General features: G+C 45.2%; 1 protein-coding gene across 7 annotated transcripts in view; it reads right to left on the bottom strand.

Annotated features, from left to right (window-relative positions):
• The window catches only part of TSNARE1 (t-SNARE domain containing 1), a 511,863-nt gene that overhangs the window by 447,963 nt on the left and 40,941 nt on the right, over positions 1-22,959 (bottom strand). Inside the window, exon 1 of one of the 7 annotated variants that reach the window (XM_064442003.1) lies at positions 8,288-8,359. The exons of the other annotated variants lie outside the window; for them this stretch is intronic. The gene's annotated coding sequence lies outside the window, so the exon portion shown is untranslated. Of the gene's footprint in view, positions 1-8,287; positions 8,360-22,959 lie in introns of those variants that run through there. 7 annotated transcript variants of the gene reach the window in all.

Raw genomic sequence — 22,959 nt, 5'->3', positions numbered from 1 at the left:
GCAAAATCCCTTCAGGAGCCCGTTCCCTTGTCTATGACCTGGGAACATTCGTACCTGACACTCATACAGGACTTCTGAGAGTAATACAACCAAAAATGGTCATTTTGGTTGCATTATTCAGCAATGCACCAGAAGTCATTCTAGAAGTTGATGAGGAGACCTACTCCCACCTGAAAATGATGTTTTTAGAATTCTTAAATACCAGCTGCAACAGAGATAAGCTACTAGAAGATGTGCACAGAGCATCCCCTTCAGTCATCCTCTCTCCAACCTACCAAGTACTAAAAAGAGCCACACCAAGAAGCAAGCAAAGACTGGGGTTGGCTAATTAATCAATATGCACTTCCCAGTCCTGCCTGGGTTGGCACAAGAAGAATGAGCCTATGGGAAAGTGAAAAGCTCTGTATCATGGAAGGAGAAGAGGTGCCCAACACAAAGATTACAGACATTTTGCCCACAAACTTGAAAACTGTGGATTATGCATGCATGTACTTCAGAGTTCACCCGTAGGCCTTTATGATGTTAGATGACTTCCCCCCCCCCTCCATCTTCATGGAATTTGCATTAGTTCCTGTGTTTTGGGGCTTAAAGCTTCAGTGCAGAATTTATTTCACAGCTATTACAAGGTACATTACACTAATTACAATGCACATTATAGCCTGCTATGCAGTGCACCGGGATAAATCATACAGTGCTATGGTCTATTGTAAACACTGCTATACATCTCTGGACACTATTGCATGTTTGACCACTCTCATAAATATGAGCATTCCGTAGTACAAGCATGATTGGCTACAGGGACTAATTTATTACCATTTTCTTTCAGTACATTAACAGTGTAGTAAATTCTGTAGCTTCTGGGTAAAAAAAAAGCAGCAATGGGATTTCCTTCAGTAATGTAGCATCAGTAGTATTTTCCCTTCAGTAACACACCAATTGTTCTTCATTTTCCAAAAATATATTCACTGTGTCACACCTACTGTGCAGTCAGAGAGAGGTTTCTAGCTTTCAGGCTTGTCATACCTGAGAAATTGGGGTGAAGGGAGGATAACAGGTTCACAGTTTTAAGGACTTGCATGGTATTATGAGCTTTCCTTCCAACTATCCCAACACATGTTTGTTCATACACAAAAGCTCCATTTCAGAGGTAAATCTTACCTTTCAATGAAATGGTTCTGAAGTTCGCACATTGTTCATCAAATACAGGGGAGGGAAAAAAAAAACCTGACAAAGTATTTCTGCAGTAAAGCAGTGGAGGTCAGATGCTCAACAGTGCATGTACACATCAAATGTGCCACCATGAACCTGACACGCTTTCCCCGGGTGGGAGAGCACTATTCAGACATGCTCATGCCCCATCTAGAGCAACTGGGACAGTTTTATAAGCTGTCTCCTTCTCTGTGATAGACGAACCACAAAAGCATCATCCAAGAGTCAGAGCATCACCCAACTGGAGGGACACGTGTGGGTTCTGGGATTGGAAGAATTTATTTCGGGAATTAAATACCCAAACTTGGTGTACTATTCCAAGTTTGCTGCTGACTTGGGAGCGCACAGCATCCATCAACACCTTTGTCCTTCCGCCCACCCCTCCAAAAAGCTGTAAAAAAAAGAAGTGTGGGACAGAATAATGTCCACTCCAGATGTTAGACCTCACAGAAAGTATTTCAAGTCAGGCCCCTGTTCCCCTTCCTATGGCAGATCTCACCAAAATAGACCATCGCTTAAATAACCAAAACTTCAGCCCCACCAGATAAACTAATAGAAAAACCACCCTAGAGAACTGCAAGACACTGGTTGGGGTTTTGTCCCTTCTTGACGCTCCACATTCACCACTGCCTCAGGAATCTCTGCCATCTGTGTCTGCACTGAGACTTTCCTCCTCCGGCAAAGTACTGCCCTACAGACCACCCAGTGATTCTGAGACTGCTTCTAACAGGTAACTGATGCCAGCACAAGCCTAGCAAGATGCTGCTAAGTTTCCATGGACAATCCTGCAGGCAGGACAGCTCTGCTGCTCACCACATAGCATGGAGCCAGCGAAATGTCGCCATTTACAAATATGTCCTGGACACAAAGGACAAACTTCAGAGAGTGACAGCAACTTTGCCTCCAGCTCTGCCTTACCCAGAAAGAGTTGGACTTGAAAGAAGAACAAAGGAGAGACGAAGCTCTCAGAAAAGCCACCATAAAAGAAACAGCTTTAAGGTCATGCAATTGGAAGGTAAAGAGAGAAGGAGAGGAGAAAGTATTTTGAAATGGGACCAGAAAATTTTGATGCATGTAGCAATTCAGCAGGGAACACCCTGACAGGCAGATGTGACAGCACATACAGGAGGAGATCAGGCAGAATGAGCTAGCTGCTTAAAACTTCAAGGAATTATGTGATTATGGCTGAGATCCTGCACAGTTATAGCCTGGAAACAAAGGACAGTAAAGGACATCTCCATGTTCCAAACTGTTGAGGGATATCTCAGAGAGGTCTATGGCCTTTGGCAAGTCCAAACAAGGGGATGTTTATTAGCCAGATTGGAGATGTGGTAGGAAATCAAGCAGTTCTTCCCCCACACCACATATGACCACTAAAAACCCCTCAATCCCAATGGAAGCCCTGTTCTACAAACTAAGAAAGAGGAGGATCCTCTGAAGTTGTCTTGTGCAGGTTCTGCAGATGGAAGAAACAAGAACCAGCTTCCACAGCCTGGTGGGATGGGACTTCATAGCATAACATGAGCAAACAAGAACAGCATCATGTACAGATTTGTTCTTCAGACCTAAACAGATTCAGAAGATCGCTTCTGTATGTGCTTTTACCAGAAAATCATTCCTTGCATTGTGACTGTAGTCAAGATTAACATTTCCACTACATTGAATTTGACAGTCAAGAGAGAAGATGAATGTCAGAAGTCCAAGCAAGCAGACCAGTCAACTTACAAAAACCAGATAGCTCAATAAGAACAAAAGACAAAAAGTTTTAGCTATATTGTCACTCCATTTCCACCATTTAGGTTCTCCACAGCATTTCAGAGCTCAGCCATGCCTTGAATTGCTACTAAATGTGAATATTTCAAAAACTTCCCTGTCAACAGCTGTTCCCTACAGCTAAGAGTACAGCTGCATGGCACCGTGGCACAGCTATAGCAGCAAGCCCTTAGCTTGCCCAAAGACCCAAAGTCCTTCAGAAAGGTCTCAAATAGGGTTCCAGCAGGAGAAAACACTAAAGCTGTGGGCTGTTTCTCACAACTCTCTGCAGCACATCCTACTAATACCCAGAGCAATGCCCAACCATGAACAGTCATCCGATGTCGCAAAACAGTCCTGCTATGGGTGCTCCCACACGTAACGAGTCAGCAAATTACCACACCCCGATTCAACAGGAAGCGCAAAATGCAGATTAAACCAATGTGAGATGATGGACATCATGGACTGGGACCCCCATGAGCACATCCAGGTGATGAGATTGGACCACACAGGCAGCAGCCACAGCAGTAATATTGATGCAAAAAAGCATGCTTGCACATAATCACACCAGTCCCAAAACAACAGCATTTCTCCAGCTTTTGGGCACCGCAACTTTGGATCGCATTTTTCCAGCTTCTCTTTCCCAGACACCCTCGAGACCCATGAATTAATTTGGGCAAAGAGCCAAGAAAAACAAGGCTATTGCCCAGACGCCTCTGAGTGCACAGGGGAGACCGGACAACGGCCAGCAAACCAGAAATTTGTTCAGAAAGAGAAAAATCCACAGCTTTAGACCTCCCACAGGAGTTGGGTTCTTTTCTCCTCTATAGAAATTTATGCTGTGTCCAACTCCAAGACAGCAGCGGCCAAGTTGTGTTATGCAGGCGGAAAGTTAGAGACAACCAGTGTCTGAAGGGAAGCATAAGGAGCAGACAGTCTTTGCTGGCAGGCAGTGAGCAGAAGCCTGGGTGTCCAACTGCGGGTCGTGGCTCCAGCTGCACCTCCAGCTCAGAGTATCTACCTCAGCACCTCTAACCACCTCACTCAGCCCGTTCTTCCTTAGGTGGAGAAGATAAATACCTCCGACACAAAGTCAAGCGACACCAGGTTCAACACATCATTGAGGCTGAGCAAAATTAAACTTATGGAATCATAGAATTGTTAAGGTTGGAAAAGACCCTCAAGATCATCGAGTCCAATGGCTAACCTATTACTGCCAAGTCCACCACTAAACCATATCCTCAAGCACCATGCCTACCCTTCTTTTAAATACCTCCAAACTCATGGAGCACACGCTGCTGCCAGCCAAAAGCAAAGGAGTTGAAAAAATAGCACTTTTCCACAGATATGCAGGCAGAACAGCTGCCCTCATCCACCACTGCCACGAGCTGCTTCCCTCACACTGAGCGCAGGGCTGGCAGGGAGCTACAGTATTTAAAAACTGATTAAAGTTCTGTGTAATTTTTAATGGGCCTCATCAGAGTACACACGGTAAATGGCTAATGTAAAGGCTATATTTCTAGGTCAGGAAAGGAGCTTCTTTGCAGGCTGAGAACCAGCCAATACGCCATGGACCCATGCCCATCACAAACATGAAAGAGATCAAGCAGACCAAGACATCTTTTCAAGAAGAGATTTTTTTCAGTGCTGCAACAGTGATGCTTTCAGCTTGGCAGTAGTGAGAATACATTTAAGCACCAGTGGATGAACATGCACCTGGTAATTAACACACTATTAACAGCCCTGTTATCTCCCATGGGCTGGGCTAATCCAACAAGAAGAGCACAAAGATCTGGACCTGTAGATGCAACCACAAAGACATAACCTGAAATAGCTCTGCCTTGATCATAACCCCAATTAAAAGCTATCCAAGATGCTGGCTGAGGACATGCAGGAAAATGAGACTTTACCAAGAAGTTTAAAAATTCACTAACAGCAAGAAGATCCACTATAGTGCCAAACTCTTGCCAACTGAAAACTAAGAGAGTGGATACTCTCTTCTAAACCTGCTGAGACTCCTTTCCTAACTCGCTCACGTGCTCACTCATGTCTTTCCATGGGAACAAACCCTCCTAGTTTTCCATACGAGCAGTGGGATTGAAAAACTACATGCACTTGGATGCAAAGCAGCCCTATATTTTACACCTCTGCTCAGGAGTGAGATTAAGTCCCACAATAAAGCTATTACATTATCTGAAGGTCTGCTGGACATATATATTTAATATATTAAAATAAAGGTGTAATTACTTTAAGTCAACAGATCTAGAGTTTTTAGACAAACACAGGGTTGTATTTTATACCAAAGCTCACTGTTCCCTCAGAACATCTCCAGCAAGAAACAGGACAAAAAGCCACAGAACAACTTAATCACAAAAGACAGAGAAGTTGAGGTTAGTTTTATCCGGGTCGCAACTTTTTAAAAGTTGGGATTTTGTCTGGTTTATGCTCATCAGGGGGAGACGCTATTGCAGAAAACATGGGAAAATTATAGGTAGGTTCATAGCACAGGTCTCTGCCAGCACACTTCTCCTTGGCTAACTTCAGATACTTAGAAACCCTTTCACAGCATTGCCAAATCTGATTTAACTGGGTGTGACAGAGTCAGAAAGCTCTTTGCCATCAAGATTAGTTATGACATAACAGAAACTCTATCAGTTTTCAGTCCTGTAAATATTAAATTTCAAAAGCAATTTCAAAACACACTCTTTTTTTGAGGGAGAAAATTGTTTATCTTTTCAATAACATGAGTCAGCTCCTCTGATTACTACCCAACTTTTTTCCTCCCCTTGTTCTCTTATAATTAAACTACAAAATAAAATTATTGGAGTATATTGCAAATAACCCATCAGCCTATGGATTCTCCTCCTCCCACTCCCATTCCTCTTCCACCATATGTAATTACCAGCTAATTTAGACCGTGAAGTCCCGTGGTTTGCTTTTAATTATGGCTACCCTCTAGCTGTAGCAGAGATTACAGAGCTTATTGTAAATACAGTCCTTAGAAGACAATTTGAGCTCTTTATCAGAGATGTCATGCATGAGTGTGGTTGTGAGGAAAAGGAGAAACTATGCTAAACTAAACCACTTAGCTCAGTCAAGGCCACCAGCCTCTACAGGGCCTGTCTGGGCAAACTGCAGATCTGCCAAGGGACAGCATTTCAACCGTTGTCTTCTAAAAATCCCCCACTGCGTTGAGTCCCACTTCCAGCAGAGCCCAACGGGTATCCATCATGGAAGCGTGGCTCAACAGTGTGTGCTGGGGGTTCAGCAGAAGCATTTGGGAACCACCATTGTGCAAGAACAAGTTTCCATATCTTGTAGAGCTTTCCAACATTGAGAGTTTCTTTGTTCAACCTGCTTTCACTTCTCACTGCAGACACTGGGAAGTTTCCCTGTCCTAAGAAGAAAGCACACATCCAAAGAAGAAACAAGGGCAAGAGAGGGGAGCACTGGTGGAGAAGGACAGCATTTCAGCATAATAGTCCTCAGATTTCATTAACTGGAAGAGCGACTCTGGCCAAAGGACCAAATTGCCAGAGAGGGTTTGCAGGTTGGGTGCCAACAAACCAACCAACAGCTGCACCAACAGGGCAAGCAATGCTTTCCAAGACAGCCTTATTTTATATAGCACCTTGACCACCAGCTATGACAGCACCCTCCAAGTTTATTTCTTCCTTCAGGTATTATTTAGGGAAGCAAAGACAGAAGACAAAAAAAAAAAGGCTTTGGAATGACAGCTGAAAACAAGACATCAGGCCTTTGGCACATGGGAAATACCCATTTACTGTAACAGCCGGTAGGGTTTTCAATGCTTATAATGAATCACCTATTGCCTTCAGCCAACTTTTCTCAACAGAAGAGGTTCAAGGAAGGCCAGTCCAAGGACTCCCATGGAGATGAAGTCCAGAGCCCTCTCCAGATTGAAGACAGGGGTCATTGGGGACAATCCCCCTGAGCCCAGTCCTGCAGACTGCTTTATTCATGTCTAACAAAGTCCAACTCCACCAACAAGATCTAGCTGACTCTAAGAAACCATTCACTCCACTGAGACTCCATTGAGTTACCGTGTGATTTGGAAAAACACAACACCAAACAAAGGCCAAGAGGGCTGTGAGAAAACATAACCCGAAAGTTGCCTCAAACACCCAACAAGAGCAGCACCTCCAGACCCCATCCAGAGGGATTTTGAGCATTTTTAAGATATTCATGTAAGCTCTCATAACTTATACCGCTTATACTATTACATGGGTGCAACACATGGCAAATGCTTTCGGAGCTGCAACCTTGTTTTTCCAGTCGTGGGCAAAGTAGGCATTTTTCAGACCCAGGAAAGCATTAACACATCTGTATCCCCCCCAACTCCACAGGCTGCCCCAACCCCTTACTGCCGTTTATTTTTTTTATTATAGTTGCTCAATTGCAATTGGAAGGATTAAAAAAAAAAAAACCCCACGTTTTTTTCTGGTCCAATTTATGGGGCATGGAAAGAATGGAAATAACACCCTTTCCCTAACTGGCACTATGAGGGTAGGGAGTTATTTAAAAATACACTGATATGCCAAATTTACTAATCCCTAGAGAAATCAACATCCCTAGCCGCAGGCTGTTGTTTGCCAAGGGAGGTCTTCCACTTGATTTAGTTAACTGAGCTCTGGTCGATACACAATGTTATTTTTTTTTTATCATAATAATGCCTACAGCGTGACAATAGGCTTGTTATAAGTGCAGGGGAAGAAACAGACTGCTTAATGCCACCGGCAAAAACTTCATGGGAAAGCACAGATATTTTAAATTACTTTTTAATCACTTCTAGATATTTTCCCCCAAAATTGTAACTACTTACTGAACAACTGCACCTTCTTGAGAAGCAGCAATGCCGGCAGGCATACACAATATTTTGCATTTGGCAAAGATGCTTTGATCCTAGCGAGGGCTTCAGAATAATACTCACACACACCAGTACTGAAATTGAGCCTTTTCAACTCTGATTGCAGGTTTTCTTTATTTCTTTCTGTAGTTGTTTATTCTTTTTTTGTTCCTTTCCCAATAAAATTGGAGGATTTCTTTATTCTGCTTCCCAGCTGCTCTCTCAAAACTGATAGACTGAATTTCTTTCTAACTCAAATTATACTTCTAACTCAAAAGTTTCCAAGACAAGATCCTTCCCAGTTGGCCAGCTTGAGCCATACACATCATCTCAGGCGATTATATTGTCGAGGAGACAAGGACTGATGACATGAACCAAGCTGCAGCACCACCTTAAAACAGCAAACACTGATTCAAACCATCTTCAAATGCAGAAATACTCTCCCTCAATGACAAGCACCTTTTTATTGTCTTTCCTCTTCATTACTTTCGTGCTGCTTGATTTTATGAATGCTCCTTCCTCGCTATAGGTTATACATGGCTGGAAGATGAAGGGGAGAGGAGTGGAGTTAGGAAGTCACCAAGAATTTCAAAGTTTCACTAGCATTTCAAATTTCATAGAAAAATTTTCATTCTAGAAAAAGGTGATGTCCATTTCCCTGGAATTAGGATAATAACAGATTTGGATCATGTGACAGAGTTTCCTTGTCTTACTATTTGATGCTGGATCAGTATTTTGGGGGTTCTGGAGACCGTTCCTATGCAATCCCTGCCAGACTCCCTTCCCTCTGCTCTGTAGCTGCCAACAAAATCCTCTTCCAAACCTACACTCAGTTCTTCATCCTTGCGATCCATATCCCTCAGAGCACCTGTCCTAACACCACCCCGCACACAGTATCTCCATCCTGAGAGAGGAGAGAAAAAAAAAGGAAAGAACCCCACCACAGCTCTATAAAATAACCTTGAATTTTCAGCAAGCAGGCTGGAGAGCTGCCACCCCATTCAGCTAAAAGATAAATACACTCAGCCTTTTGGGTCTCTAAATGCAGAAGTAACTCACACCAGCTCCCTCCTTGCTGCCTAAAAAAAGGAGACATCTGGATTTGCCTTTTTTGCAGAAACCTTGCACGACACTCGACACGCCAGCTGTAGAAACGCTGGCTGCCGTCCCAAAGCAGCACAGAAACCTGCCCGTGTGTGGAGGAGGTGTTTTTAAAACACACAAAAAAAAATCCAAAGCTGGCAGCGGGGAGAGAAAAGTTGTAAGGCCCAGGGGGGCAGATAATTCAAAATCCGTTGATGTGTCCTCAAAAATGGAGGCTGCGGCCAGAAAGTCTGGCCTGACACAGGACAAATTCATTGACAGCTCCCTGCAGAAACTAAGGTGGTTGCAGAGATGTCTTTGCTTTCAAGACAAGAAGGTACCCGCTCTTGATTGTGGAGCAGGAGTTTCTGGAAATTTCAGGTCAAAAGAGAAAAAATTATTCCTTCAGCTTCTTTAAAAAATACATAAATAAATAAAGCTAAATCATCAACCCTGTCACAGCACCCCAACCTCAAGTTGGCAGCTATTTGATAGAGGGAGGGCAAGGACAGCCTTATCTTTCCCCCATCTCACCCGAGCTGCAAGAGAGGACATTGATGGAAAATAGGTGATGACAGCCGCCAGCGGAGTCATGATCCTGCAGGATGGTGAGAAGTGGGAACAACATTGGATTTCCATAGCTCATGCATTTTCAGGTGCCAGTGCTTGGTCCAAACACCTGCACAGAATAGGAAAGCTCTCATCAAGCCCTTAATATATAATGTAGATTAAGCTCGTTTTTGAAGTTGACAAACATCCAGGAGCTGTCAAAAAAAAAAAGATCTCAAAAAAAAAAGATAAATCCTTCCTTAACATTCAGGTTTTCCCCATCCGAGGACGCTCCCAAAACAGAAGAAACCCTCTTCCCATGCACTGCATGGCAGATACCTCCCGCAGCCAGACAGCAGAGCTTGTGTCCAAGCATGAAAAGCTTTCCCTCTAGTTGCATGCTCTGCTCTGCCAAACCCACTTCAGCAAAGTGGGAGAACCCCTTCCTACTTCTCTGGGGAAGACCAAGGAACTTGTGCAGATCCTGGGTTACTCAGAGATGGTGTTTCTCAAAAAAGCCAACTGAGGAAGCTTGGAGCAGCAACTCTTTCAACGTTAAGGAGATTAGGGCAACGGCCCAGCAAATCAGCAATCCCAGTGCACCACATCAACACGCGTTTGCCCACGGCTGTCACTTTGAGGAGATTTTGCTACAAAAACGACGCGGCAGTTGTCTTGTTTGCTTGAAGGAACGCAAGCGTTAAGATGCAGGGAAAAAGCAGCAAGACAGGAGCAGCAGGCTTTGCGGAGGCGAAGCCAGCCCTGTTCACTGAGCAGGGACCACCACATGGGTCAAATCTGGCCAGAAACCACCCCAGTGCTGAAACGCTGGCCAAGAAACTGGTTTGAGAAAACACAAAATATTCTAACAGCCGGGTGACACTGCCCATTGCTCTAAGCTGGGTGGTGTACTGAATGCTAAACATGAGGACATACAGGCAAAGGCAGGCGTGAGTAGGTACCAGATTAATCCACCACCCAGGGAGAAGCTTTTTTGGGTCACCACACCGTTCGCATCACTTTCTGACAGCTGGGACAGGCACGCAAGGATGTTGTATAATGGCTCGTTTTCCCTTCCATACACACTTGACAGCATCCCACAGAGCGATGCCACAGCCGGGAACCACATGTGGGATGAGGATATGGAGCAGCATGCTGGGAGAGGAGCAACAGCAACCCAAATCCACCAGCAAGTCCACCTCACTAGCTTCGAGCCCTTGTATGTGCCCTTGGACAAATAACATCCCCAATTCCTTAGCAAACCTAAAGATAAAATCAGTATCCACATGGAAAACAGCATTTGTGAGGTTCAACAGCAACACTTGCAAAGATCAAGAGAGGGATAAGGAGAAAATCCAGCAAGATCTAGCAAGGACCTGGGCACAGTAAGGGCATTAACACATGGATGTTACATCTCAATTTGCTTTAGCAAACAAAGGTTGTCTTTTACTTACAGTTGTGTGCATGCATATGTATTTTCATGCACTGATATAAACACAACTTTTCCAATCACCGTGCCTCTACCAGAAAGCACAAATGACCAGTCAGAGACAAGAAAACCACTTGATCACACACAAAAAAAGTTTGAGCGCTGAAGCTGATGATCACTGCTCCCACCCGGACACGAATCCAGGCACAGGTTTAGCCCCAGTCAACCTCTTACTTGCATCACCTGAATGGCTGAAGCACGGGTCAGGCCAGTTGAACAACGTCCCCAGGGAAGACCTGCTTGTGTACTTAGCATGGAGTGGCCTCTCCGGACCTCAGCAGCCTCTGGCGAACACTTGGCCGTGTGGACGTGGATGAAGCGGGCTGGAGCCAGGGAGCACGCTGAGCTTGCACCTTGTATAACCCTTCCAGCAAAAGTACCTTCACCAGCACTCGCTCCGCACAGGGCCCAGCGGGGAGAATCAAGGAGCTAAAAACAACTCTCCTGCCTCGACTTTAAGGGTATCAGGAGGTGAAAAACAGCAAATCTGAACAGGAATAGATATGGCTTCTCTGCTGCAAGAGGTGTCCTTCGGTAGCTTTTCTCCCAAAGGACCAGCATGTGGTTACCAAACAGTAAGGCTTTCAAGAGCATCCCATACCCAACCTGCAGCTGGGGTGACCCTCCCCAAACAGTTCGCACTCCCTTTCCTCATCCTCATCACGCAGCACGTACCTGGGCAGAGAACCAGACCCACGGTACAGACAGAGCGAGTAGAGGGCACTCAGCAAGTGTCCAATAGCACAAAGACACCACAGAAACCAAGATTATCAGGGGGCTGGAGCACCTCCCTTATGAGGAAAGGATGAAAGACCTGGGTTTGTTCATCCTGGAGAAGACTGAGGGAGGAATCTCATCAATGCTTACAAGTATCTAAAGGGTGGGTGTCAAGAGGATGGGGCCGGGCTCTTTGCAGTGTTGCCCAATGACAGGCCAAGGGGCAACAGGCACAAGCTGGAACACAGGAAGCTCCACCTGAACATGAGGAGAAACCCCTTCCCTGTGCGGGTGCCAGAGCAGGGGCACAGGCTGCCCAGAGAGGCTGTGGGGTCCCTTCCCTGGAGACATTCACCCCCCGCCTGGACGTGGCCCTGTGCCCCTGCTCTGGGGGTGCCTGCTCAAGCAGCGGGTGGGATGGGGTGAGCTCCAGAGGGTCCTTCCAACCCCCACCACTCTGGGATTCTGTGAAACAGTTACAAAGCTGCACAGGTCAACAAATCAATGGAGACCAACATGCTGCCAGTGCAGGTCGTTTTTGCCACACAGAAGAAACTGCATATCAAAGCAAGAGATAGAAAGGGAAAGCTATAAAGCCGACAAAAGACGCCTTTAGCAAAATTTGTTTTAAGGCACAACTATCTTATACTGAAAGTCAACTCTTCTAGTTTTCAGCCCAGATTCTTGTAGGAGGATAATTTATGTTACCTCTCTCCAGTAAACCGTGGTGCTGGGGAGCTATTCAGGACAGCAGTAACACCACTAATGCTCTTTACTCAGTACTGCTGCAAGGAGATTCAGAGGCAATGAGCACTGATGTTTAGGGGGAAAATCACCCATATCAAAAGGAGCATTCATCTCACTGATTCAGCACCAGTGCTGCCACAGGTTACATGAAAATTACACAAAGCTCAGCTCTCTCCCCATACACGAGCCTTGCAGGTGATGAATCAAGAGCTGCTGGCTCAAGGGACACCATGGAAGAGTCATGTAAATCCATGGCTGCTCCCTACGCCTCCAAGTGGAGGTAAATCAGATGGGAAGGAAAATGAAAGAACAGTCCCGGGAAAAGCCAATGGAGCTTAGCTTCAGCTGTCTTGGTCAAGAACAGAGCTGCTGCTTGTGAATCTGCTGCTGGAGCAGATGGCAAGTCCCCTGAGAGTGGACCAGACCACTCAGCATCCAGGGACTGAATGGACATCCCACCAGCGTGGCATGGGACCAGTTTGCCTTTCACACCTCACAGGAGGCCAGCAAGGCTTTACTCGCCCTGGCAAGAGTTTCCAAGGAGAAACACGAAGTTAAACCCAAAGACCTACGGAACAATGTGGTCCTCAGTGATCTCAGGGAAATTGGGGACAGACTTTTTAGTAGGGCCTGTTGCGACAAGACACGGAGTAATGGTTTTAACTAAAAGAGGGTAGATTCAGATTAGATATAAGGAAGAAATTTTTTATGATGAAGGTGGTGAAACCCTGGCCCAGGTTGCCCAGAGAGGTGGGAGATGTCCCATCCCTGGACACATTCCAGGTCAGGTTGGACGGGCTCTGAGCAACCTGATGTAGTGGAAAATGTCCCTGCTCACTGCAGGAGGGTTGGACTAGATGACCTCTAAAAGTTCCTTCCAACCCAAACCCTTCTATGATTCTAATTCTACATGGCATCTTTAAGCAACCATGTTTCAGAACGCTTCCATTCTCCGTATTTAATTTCTTTCTGTACATGGCTACCTCTAGAAATCAAAGGCACGAAACCATCAAAAGACCGACACAGTGACAACTCGGGAAAACATGAAAATACGGACACAGCTCTGAGACAGCTCTTGGATAAGGTTTCTCGCCACATGAGTGAAGCTAAGGCATGACGCACAGGGACTCCCTCCCCAGCCTCACCATCATATCAGCACACAGAAAAGCAATGCATCACCAAATCCTGCTCACTAGCTCTCTGTAGGATGGTTGTGTACAGGCTAGTTTGGCACAAAAATCAAGGACGTAGGAGTAAAAAAAGACAACTAGCCAGACCACCATCTACGCCTGAGTAGGTAAACAGGTGGCTTTTAAATTGAGTTAGATAAGTGGTATTTCTAATCACGTTAGCACAGGCACTTAAAACAACACTATTGGCAGGGCTGTAGCTCGAGGAGAGCTTTGAAGGAATAAAAGGCCTGTTCAAGGAGGCTTTGTTTTGGAGAAGGAGCTCAGAACTTTCAAAAGGCAGTTCTCCCTTTTCACAACTCAGTCCAAGAGGGTGAAACTTCTAGAAATTAAAGCCAGGAAAAAAAAAAAAAAAAAAACCAAACAAAAAACCAAACCATTTCTCAAGGGCAAAACTTTATTTGCATCTGCCCGAGCCCCATGCTTCCACGTGCAGGTGACCTCTCCTGCAGAGATGCTCTCACCAACCACTTTCTAAGTCCCGTTCCCCTGGTCACACAAGACTTTCTTCTAATCTGGAAGAAAAAGCAAGACAACTGATTAGTACTGGGAAGAAAACTATTTCACTATCATGCCTAAGGACATGGACACCTTCAGCACTATGAGCTCTGGTGTCCAGCAACAACCTGCAGCCTCTGAGCTGGGCTGTATGAACAGGTACAAAAGCGAGTGTTGATCCCTCAAAACATCACCGCCGAGTATGGGAACAGCATCTCCTTTTTAAAAGACAAGGGACATGAAGCTTTAAAGCTGCCAAAGGGTTTTAAGGCTTCCAGATTAGCAAAGGAGGGTTATAATTGGTTGCAAGATACCTGTGAAAACTAACAAATTAAAACCTCCGATGGGAAAGGGGAATCGCCTATTTAACTGTCCTGCATGCTATAGGATCCTGAACCTGCTGTGGGAGGAACACTCTGGCCGCAATCCAGTTAAGCGTTTCAGTTTATGTCAAATTTGAGAGAACGTGGAGAGCCCCACTCAGTCAAGATCTTCATATTTCTCACCAGCAGGTTGTTCATCTTTCGCACTTGTGCACACATACCCCTACCTTGCAAGACTGTCCATTTTTAGCTTTTATTCTGAGGACTACCCTTCTAGAAACGCAACCTCTCTTGGCTGTAAAAGCACCTAATTACCCTGGGAGGGAAAAAATGCTGGTGCAACCCCGAACGGCAGGTCCTGCATCCGCCAAGCAGCTTTGGAGATGCAACCCAGAGCTGCACCCACAAGCTACGTGGTTTTATCCACAGACACTCGGATGATGCAAGCCGAGCATTAGCCAGATAAACTGTAGATTCCTTAACATATCCATCTAGCCTGCAACAGCTGTTACGTATGCAGTATTTCCTAAGTTACTCCATTACGAAGAAAAGGCAGCGTCCATTCATCAGTCTGTTATCAAAAAAGGCCTTTTAATTAATGCACCTACTTGCTTTGTTCAACTAACACCAACAAAGAAGCCCTTCTTTGCTCCCTGGGTTTAGCTCCTGTACTGCTTTGGTCACTATACATGGAATACAATGGTATTTTTAAGATATTAATAAACGCTTCCTATATAAATGCTGTATACTTCTTATATGCTTGCTCTATATTCAAAGCTCAAAAAAAAAAAAAAAAAAAGGCAATTTCCCCAGTCAGGAGAATTCAGACATAAAACTGCAGCAATGATTTGTATCTGCCCAGAGCAGCAATCCCAGCCTTCGGTGACCTCTGTGCAAACACACGAAGCCAATTACACACTGTGACAGCAGACTTTCCCCTCCTGCATCAGCAGCTTCTTGTTGCTGGCTGCGAGAAACATCAAAAGGTAGCGCAACAAATATACACATTACCGAGCGCTTCAGGCTAGGGACAACCAGCCTAGAGGTTTAATCAAGATTTGGATCAAGTTGTGCAAGGTGTTTTGTAAACATTGATCTTATTGAGTTGTTACAGCTAGAGGATGTAATTCCCAACCACCTGCCCATTTAACCTATGAAAATCACCATCAGGAATCTCATCTCAATCCTCCCCCTCCATCCCCTCTTATTTACCATAGTCTTCATTAGCAAATGAGTCGTAATCCACCTCATCCTTCGGCATCCTACACCTGGGACATCGCCAGCAGCACTCTCATGTCCTCTTGGCAAGGTGAAACTAACCCACGGGGGAAAAAGACATTTTTAAAAAGCCTCCAACCATAGCTAGCAGCTGACAGAAGAAATGTTATCAGCTTCTTAGAGATTAATGGGCAGGACAAGGCGATGTGCAGCCTGCCGGTTTACCTTGTATTGCCTAGGACATTCCAGGTCCAGCTTCTTGTTGAGCAACACTATCGCTGCTCTTGTTATAAGGATGCTAATAACGAGGTGCTTATAAGGCCTGCTGGGCGTCCCAAAGCACCTTTACTTCACCTCCGTTCTTTAGGAAGGACAACAAGGAGTAGGGGCCGAGAGCTGAGAATTCATGACTGCGAATTCAGAACTGCCAGCCTCTTCCATTTGAGGAACAGAACTTTAGGGAGAGTATAACAAAGAGCATGTAAGAGACCCCTGGGTTTCTGAATCTTAACATCAGCAAGAGATGCACTTAGATCTGAATTTCAACCCTCACAGGCTCACTATTCCAGTTTACTTCAAGACAGTGCTAAGAGCAGCTAAATCCCAGGCGATTCTCCATCAGGAGAAGGAAATACAGGAGCATGCGCTTCACAGAGCCTGAAGCCTCACACAGGCTCTCCCAAGCAACAAGATCCAGAAATCGGCTCATTCTACCAGTGCCCACAAAGGCACAGTAAGTCCAGATCCCATCTGCCACCCAAAAGGGTAAGCTATCTCCTTCTCCTGAGATGTTTACAGGGGGAAAACCACCTCAAACACCCAGTTCACCAGTCACCCAGGTGCTCTGAGTTTTCTCCAATCTGCTCCACCTACACTTGCGCGTGCAAAACAAACCCCAGGGCAGCCGTGTTTTCCGCAGCAGAGCAAAACAGCAGACTCGGAGAGGGAAGATCCATCTGGAGAGCAAACGTTGTGAAAAGCATTCTGTCGTTCAGCCAGGATGAGCGTGCCCGAGGGCAATGCCAACCATTCACGATGATGGCCAAGGAGCAGGAAACCTGGTATGGGAGATGAAAGAGGGAAACACAGTGTGCTGATACACACTATGATGACAACATCGTGGCAATCCATCCAGAATCCATCCAGGGCTTCCAGGGGATGCACTTCATCATCTGCTTGGAACTGGGAAGGAGACATCTTTTTCTAAAACCCAGAATGAATGCACTCACTTAAGTATCATACTTTGGGCTTATTATTTTCTTTTTTTCTTCTTTGTCTGAAGCATTCAGTCATGAAACAAAACGATTTCTGCCTGCCCTGATAGAGAAAATGCTACTGACTGTTTAGGTGAGATTAATTTCAGGATTGTGGCCAGACTCAGGAAATTGGTGGAAGAAATACCTCATAGTTGGATAATGAGGTTGCAGTTTTATGAGTAATTCTCCTGAGTTATGTGCCCAGCACCTTGGGTGTAGGTGACACGTTCATTCCTTCCCTCCCTTTTTGAATGGAAAATGCCATCCAAGCACACAAACACAGTATTTATTTAAAAAAAAAACAACCTGAAAAAACTAAAATCATGAGGCAGAGGCACAGATTTCCTCTCGCTTGTACATGTCGAATACAGCTGCTGTCTAGAGGAGTTTGCAGCTTGGGGAGAACCTATGAAGCAACACAACCCATGCCTGTCAGATGTACACAATCCTCTTACACCTAAGTAGCCTCTGGGATAGAAATCAGGACAGTGCCAAGACAAATCAACAGTCAAAGACACTGCCCTGTACACCTGTATTACTAGCAACACTTTCAATACAGAGACACCAACCCAGGCCTCCTCACTCCAACATTCACATCCTCACTGCTGGGCCACCCTGTGTCTTCGTGCGTGGTCCTACATGCACTGCAGGGACCAACTGTCTGTTCCGATGCCACATCCCTCCCAGCTTCATGTGGTGTAAGTGGACTGCAACCAGCTCCTCCTTTTGAGCAAGCACAGGCTTCTACAAGGAGGTTACCTGAAGTTTTAACGCTGTCAAAGCTCAGTTGCATGGAAACCAGAGGGGAAGAAGGGCTGTGTTGGGAAGATATCTCTGCTCCATCTGGACCCATCATCTTCCATTACTCAACCGCCTTTCCGGGAATTCTCCATGCCTTCCCCTACTCCGTGCCCAGGCATTAGACATGAAAATAGCTTGCGACAGTTCCTGCTGGCATGACATCAACTCTGTTTCTCCTAGAGGATGAATTAGCAGATGGGACCAGTGGAAGATGGCTGGGCTAGAGAGCTGGACAACTGGAGTCTTTCCAATCCAGTAACTACAGTCCAAAACACTGAGGATGCAAAGAACCTTCAGGGTCAGAACCTCTTTCTTAGGGGTAAGAACAGGGTCAAGAAAGACACACAGGTGGTTACTGACAGGCTGTGCAGGCCGGCTTATTGCTGCATGGTTGGTTTTATTGTTCCCCAAATTTCCGCTTTGCTTGCTCATTCCCCCGTCAACCCGCTGTATTATTGCAGCAAAATAACTACACCACCAAAGAGCTTTTGAAATTAATATGATGGGCTCACAAGCACCTTCCGTCATGCAGAACTAAAATTAAAATGTACACCCAGTCTCGCCTCACCCCCTGAAATTCATCATGCGGAAACTTCCCTGCGTCACGTCAAGAGACTCCTGACAGCTGAAAGAGCTAATGGGAGGCTGCAGTTGCATCGCTCTGCTGCTACCAGCCTTCAAAGCAGGGTTCCAGCTCCACCACCACGCCTGTTCCAGCAGATCAACTGCTGCTTGAAGCACAGCAAGGCTGCCTTTAGAGCACTGTTTCCTCCATGCACATGGACGATAGTCATCCTCCAATACAAAGGACATGGGAGGACCAGGAGAAGACAGATTTCCCAATATTTTGGAGAAGCAAAAGGCAACATGAGTGTTTTCTCAGAAATATTGCTGAAGGTCTCATGCATGTTCTGCCTTTGCCACCACAGTGACACAAGAGAAGTAGAACTAGAAGCCAGGAGAAAATGGAAATGACTGCAGTAAAAACCCCAAAGAGCAGACGGGAGCAAACGCAGTCTGGGGGCTACAACACCATGACACATCAGAAAGTTGGGCATCCCTAAGCAGAAAATACTTCTGAGGACCATCTGCGAAAGCATCTCCACCCACCATGAACATGAACTGCTTACCCTACAGAGAGGTATTGGGCCAAGATGTGTAATGCTGCCATACCAGACCAGAACAAAACCTTGATAGCCATGCTACACCTGGCTTTAGGACTCTGAAACTCCAGCTGAGGTGAGCAGCTCTATAAGAGGGAACACTGGGACAGATGCTGACCCACAGCCTTCAAGGCAGTCAGCATCCCATTGTGAAAACCCTGTTCAACCACCAGGCACCAATATGGCAAGCCAAGATGTTTCCAAGCTTTTCCTGCCAACCTCAACAGACTTTTTCACATCACCTCCCTTGTCCACATGGTTGACAATCCCTTCATGGCTCCTCACGCTGTCAGGACCACAGCAAGAAAAATCACACCATCTCAGACATCTTCTGGCTCAGCAAACACAGCTGCCTGCACTTGATGCATATTTTGGAGTTGAAATTGCGATGCAAACTGCTACTAAAATAACTGCCACGGAGGAGTGGTTGCCGAAATACTAAGCCACTTTCCATTTCTTTCCCGCCCCATTCCCCAAGTTATTTTACCAGCCTATAGAAGGAAATAGGAATTGCATGACTCAGAGGAAGAGTCATCTTCTACCCATCACAGAAATCCACACGTGCACCCAGGTAGCTGGGTGAGACACTGTCTTCTGTCCTGGCCACCGGTATCACACTAACCACCCCCGGCACAGCTCCATAACGTGCCCATGAGAAAACACCGACAAGGCAAGAAGGGAAAAACCCAGTAACTAGAAGCAGAAGCTAAAACTGCAGGACTGTCCTGGCTGTGATGAACAGAAGGAGGTTTACTCTGCTCCACCACAGCATCCAAGGGAGCATCTAAGGAACCACCAAGCCAAACAGCAAGGCCCTCATCCCATGTGCCAAGGAGGTCATGGGAGGAGAATTCTGAGATTTGCTGCATGGAAGAGGCTGCGTGGAATCAGGTCAGAACAATGGACGCGGTCAAGGGATAAAAGCTCTGCCTAGGAACAAAGTGATGGCAACATCCCTTACTGATGCCTGCAATACCTCATATACTATGCTGGTTTGCCTGTTTCATGAGCTTTAAACTTCCGGAATGCACCTCTAGAAGGTGTTATAATTTACTGGTATATATTTTCCACTGCCTCCAGTTTTGCTGCATTTCTGCTGCAGTGCCCAAATATCCAGCTGTTGATAAAGTGGCGTGGGGATTGGTAAGGCACATGCACAGAAGCACCAGGAGAATATTTCCTCTGATGCAGGAGGACAGATTTGAAAACAGCTTCTTGCTCTGCAACAAAAGCCCTACCACAGCAGCAACGCCAGGCGTCAGAATGTGACCCCCTGCAAAACTGCAGTGCTCACTTGATGGTGTACAGCTATTGCAGCCCCCACGGCGCATGTCTAACACTGGCTGCTTTATCAGCTGCGATTCCTCCTTACCCCTAATACAGAGACAACAACACATCCGGAGATTGAGTGCAGGGGAAGACGACTCTCAAAGACATAAAGACATCAGTGCATTTCAACAAGGACTTTAGAGTCACTTAACTGATGCTTTAGACCTCACTGATGGCATTTATGAATTTAAAAATGCATATAAGGCTTCAACATCCTCTCCCAGTCGCCCTCTTTATGATGTAAATGCAATTTAACAAAATTAGGCAGGACAGAAAGCCCAGACCTTTTTACACGATCAAGTGCATTCTAGTTGTCGGGCAAGATAAACAGACGCCAGCTCAACAGGCTGGACATTACCGCCTCCAGATGATTTTCCGATCAGCACAGGACTTTGCAAGGAGGAACAGCACTTTTCCAAAAGGCATCGAGCCGTGCTACAGCTCTACATTGCTGGGGGGGGGGGAGCAGGAAAACCCCAACAACCCACTCATCAAGTAATCCTGAATTTGTTAGCAGGAAAACAAAAGGTTTTATTTAGAAAAACAATAATAATCTCATCTTTAAGACTGGAAAAAACCACAGCCCCAAGAAAGGTGCCAGGGCACATTGTTCCGTTTGCAGATGTGTTATCTGAAATTCTCAACGTTAGGGCAGAAAAGAGAGGGGGGAGCCCTCGGTGTGAGGCTTTGGGACGCTGAAGGCATTTATTTCCACTGCTTAACTTTCAGATTTGAACTGAGAAGTTGACAAAGTGTCTGGAGGTACCTTGAAACATTTCCCATCATGACTGCTCACTGCAAAGGAGAAGCAGCTTAAAATTGGCATGAAGTTGATATTTCTGTATAATCTGCTATCTTCCACAGAAAAATTAGTCATCCCTAATTCTGGGCACTTTTTCTATTAAAAGAGCCAAAAAAAGCATTTTTGTTATCGCAGCCTGCAATTTTAAAAATATTTTTTAAAAAAAAAGGAACAGATTTATTAATCAAATCCTCTAGATCTAGACTGTAACTCCCTAGTGACTTCAGAGAACCTTTAAGTGGTAACAGAGATCTTAATATTTTTCCAGGAGAAATTCAAGAGCTCTTAATTTGTGCCTCTCTATTTTTTTAAAGGACATGGATCACGAGGATTTAAGAAATAATCAGTATTTCAGCTGTACCTCTGCAGGAAGGAATGAGCTTGAGAACCACAGGTATAAGGTGCCAGATGCTGTGGTTGCACACCTGACATGCTGAAGGTGCTCGGGCCAGTCCCACATCCCCCAGCCTTCATCTCCCATCCTAAATCTGGCGCAACTGACCCTTGTAACGTGCTTTGAGATCTCTGGGTCTGTTACACAAGTACAGGTGTTACTACCTGGGGTCCAGGTAATCCAGAGCAAATCACTGCAGAAAGCTAATGGTGCAGTCTATCTGAAAATAGACCGAAATCCCCACCAAAAAACATTTAAGTCGTCACAATAGAAAAATAAATCCTGGCAGATTGTTGCTAGCATTTATGAATCATCATGTTGTTATAGCAACTTCATATCTGCATCGAATCTGAAAAACCAAGCACAGCTGAAATAATATAAAAGCATTAAGTAAAAATGATATATAACAAGATAAAAATGGATCGGCTCAATCTCAGAGGAGCACCCACACTTCTTTCTCACCCTCTTCCCTCCCTTTGAAAACATTGCTTTCCTGTATTTAAACAAAGAGAAGAGACTTGGAGCTTATGGAGAAGCAGCAGAGCACTAATGAGCTTTTGAATTCAAGGAGAACCTTCACAACGAAGACCCACCTTTAAATAAAACCAAGCGCAATTCCCAGTTATTACCACCAGCCCCAGCCACCCGACCCTATTGTTCCTATGAACTGCACAATTCATGCATTGCATGAATTATATCGATATATAGAATTTATTTATAAAATTTATACAATTATATAATTTATGTAATTCATGCATTGCATGAACTATATAAATACATATGCACACTGTCATCCCCTTCTGTTCAGGAGTCCCGAGCAGAGAGATCTCAACCAGAACAGAAGATGCAGAAGCAAGAAAGGGGATGCACAGGGTCTATTTTTAAAACTGCAGGCATGTGTAGTTATTTTATTATTGGGGGAAAAGTGAAAAGCGTCACCAAGACTCCTTCCGTCAGAGCAGCAAAGGGAGAAAGCTAAATAAACACATTTATTCCAGGGATTTGGCAGAAAAGCACAGCTCCTCTGAAAGCCAATAGGCTGCCATCAACCTCCAAGACACAGCAGGTGCCTCAGAAGACACCGCTTTGCTCCAGTTAGTGCCAAGGTTGCCCAGAAAGCACCACAGGGCACTGAACTGCTCCTCCTCCCCGTGGGATGCTGCCAGTGTCAAGGAGATTTGAAGGGGGATGAAGGGGAAAAGCTGGGACATCTGCAAATTTTGCTCTTGATGCTTCAAGCACATTAAAACACACAAGAAAAAGGAAAAAAAAAAAAGCCCAAACCCACAGCTCTAGTCCCAACAAAGTCCTATCAGGCTCAACAAGAGCACTAAAATATTTCCTGTAACTCAGTTAATTAAAAGCTAATAAAAAGAAGCAGCCTAACTTATTCTTTCAGAGTTCAAGACAGCAAAAGCATCGCTCTGGCCCAGAGAGAACTGTTTTCTTTTTCCTTTTCTTCTTTTTCTTAAATGCATTTATTCATTAAAGTTTCCTCGTAGGCTGTATAATGAGTCACTTCTTGCTTCCCTATAAAGTGCAAAGGGATGGAGAGGAACAGGATTTAAAAAG

The sequence above is a fragment of the Phalacrocorax carbo genome, chromosome 2 (genome assembly GCF_963921805.1).
Source record: "Phalacrocorax carbo chromosome 2, bPhaCar2.1, whole genome shotgun sequence".
Classification (NCBI taxonomy): Eukaryota; Metazoa; Chordata; class Aves; order Suliformes; family Phalacrocoracidae; genus Phalacrocorax; species Phalacrocorax carbo.
Note: the sequence above shows the minus strand (reverse complement) of the source record. Positions and strands in the feature narration are given on the sequence as shown.